This window comes from Oncorhynchus nerka, linkage group LG14 (assembly GCF_034236695.1).
Source record: "Oncorhynchus nerka isolate Pitt River linkage group LG14, Oner_Uvic_2.0, whole genome shotgun sequence".
NCBI lineage: Eukaryota > Metazoa > Chordata > Actinopteri > Salmoniformes > Salmonidae > Oncorhynchus > Oncorhynchus nerka.
This window is the reverse complement of record NC_088409.1, coordinates 706,775-709,444: the sequence shown is the minus strand read 5'-3', so window position 1 is coordinate 709,444 and position 2,670 is coordinate 706,775.

Sequence of the window (2,670 nt, the reverse complement as noted above, 5' to 3'; positions counted from 1 at the left end):
CTTGGTTTACAAACTCTGAACCATTTCAGTCTGGTGAAATGACATCTGTTCCAGAAAGCAAGATCAATGACTTGGTCCAGCGGACTTGTTCAAAATGACTTGGCCCAGCGGACTGTTCAAAATGACTTGGCCCAGCGGACTTGTTCAAAATGACTTGGCCCAGCTGACTTGTTCAAAATGACTTGGCCCAGCGGACTGTTCAAAATGACTTGGCCCAGCTGACTGTTCAAAATGACTTGGCCCAGCGGACTTGTTCAAAATGACTTGGCCCAGCGGACTGTTCAAAATGACTTGGCCCAGCGGACTGTTCAAAATGACTTGGCCCAGCGGACTGTTCAAAATGACTTGGCCCAGCGGACTGTTCAAAATGACTTGGCCCAGCGGACTGTTCAAAATGACTTGGCTGTTCAGCGGACTGTTCAAAATGACTTGGCCCAGCGGACTGTTCAAAATGACTTGGCCCAGCGGACTGTTCAAATGACTTGGCCCAGCGGACTGTTCAAAATGACTTGGCCCAGCTGACTGTTCAAAAAATGACTGTTCAAAATGACTTGGCCCAGCTGACTTGTTCAAAATGACTTGGCCCAGCTGACTTGTTCAAAATGACTTGGCCCAGCTGACTGTTCAAAATGACTTGGCCCAGCTGACTGTTCAAAATGACTTGGCCCAGCGGACTGTTCAAAATGACTTGGCCCAGCTGACTGTTCAAAATGACTTGGCCCAGCTGACTGTTCAAAATGACTTGGCCCAGCTGACTGTTCAAAATGACTTGGCCCAGCTGACTGTTCAAAATGACTTGGCCCAGCGGACTGTTCAAAATGACTTGGCCCAGCGGACTGTTCAAAATGACTTGGCCCAGCGGACTGTTCAAAATGACTTGGCCCAGCGGACTGTTCAAAATGACTTGGCCCAGCGGACTGTTCAAAATGACTTGGCCCAGCTGACTGTTCAAAATGACTTGGCCCAGCTGACTTGTTCAAAATGACTTGGCCCAGCTGACTTGTTCAAAATGACTTGGCCCAGCTGACTGTTCAAAATGACTTGGCCCAGCGGACTGTTCAAAATGACTTGGCCCAGCGGACTGTTCAAAATGACTTGGCCCAGCGGACTGTTCAAAATGACTTGGCCCAGCTGACTGTTCAAAATGACTTGGCCCAGCTGACTGTTCAAAATGACTTGGCCCAGCTGACTGTTCAAAATGACTTGGCCCAGCTGACTGTTCAAAATGACTTGGCCCAGCTGACTGTTCAAAATGACTTGGCCCAGCTGACTGTTCAAAATGACTTGGCCCAGCTGACTGTTCAAAATGACTTGGCCCAGCTGACTGTTCAAAATGACTTGGCCCAGCGGACTGTTCAAAATGACTTGGCCCAGCGGACTGTTCAAAATGACTTGGCCCAGCTGACTGTTCAAAATGACTTGGCCCAGCTGACTGTTCAAAATGACTTGGCCCAGCTGACTGTTCAAAATGACTTGGCCCAGCTGACTGTTCAAAATGACTTGGCCCAGCTGACTGTTCAAAATGACTTGGCCCAGCTGACTTGTTCAAAATGACTTGGCCCAGCTGACTGTTCAAAATGACTTGGCCCAGCTGACTGTTCAAAATGACTTGGCCCAGCGGACTGTTCAAAATGACTTGGCCCAGCGGACTGTTCAAAATGACTTGGCCCAGCGGACTGTTCAAAATGACTTGGCCCAGCTGACTGTTCAAAATGACTTGGCCCAGCGGACTGTTCAAAATGACTTGGCCCAGCGGACTGTTCAAAATGACTTGGCCCAGCGGACTGTTCAAAATGACTTGGCCCAGCGGACTGTTCAAAATGACTTGGCCCAGCTGACTGTTCAAAATGACTTGGCCCAGCTGACTGTTCAAAATGGCTTGAAATTATTTAATCTTTTAGAGAAATGTGGACTTAAAATAACTGACTTGACACAAGTTGAGGCAACTTAAAGGGATGCTTAAATATTTTGGTAATGAAGCCTTTTTACCTACTTCCTCAGAGTCCAATGAATCCGTGGATATAATTTTCATGTCTGTGTGCAGTTTGAAATCAAATAAAAAAAATGTAAAAGGATGTTGCTAACTAGCGTTAGCGCATTGAATGGAAGTCTATGGGAACAGCTAGCATGCTTCATACTGGACACAGTCTGAGACATAAAATGGTATCCATGAGTTAATCTGACTGGGGAAGAAGATAAAGGGCTTAATTGCCAAAATCTCGAGGTATCCCTTTAGTAATCCTGCTGTTTAGAATACAACACCAGTTGACACTCCCGACGAAAAAGCTTAAAACCCGCCAGCTGTATGTTAATGATGTTGTTGTTCAGCCACGACTCTGTGAAACATTAGATATTAATCAAATGAAATGTATTTATAAAGCCCTTCTCACATCAGCTGATATCTCAAAGTGGTGGACTATACATATATGTAAACAGCCGGTGCACGATATCTTAAGGTTTTGCTCGCCTGAGGTAGAGTATCTCATGATAAACTGTAGAATCAATCAATCAAATGTATTTATAAAGCCCTTCTTGCATCAGCTGATGTCACAAAGTGCTGTACAGAAACCCAGTCTAAAAACCCCCAAACAGTAAGCAATGCAGGTGTAGAAGCACGGTGGCTAGGAAAAACTCCCTAGAAAGGCAGGCACCTAGGAAGAAACCTAGAGA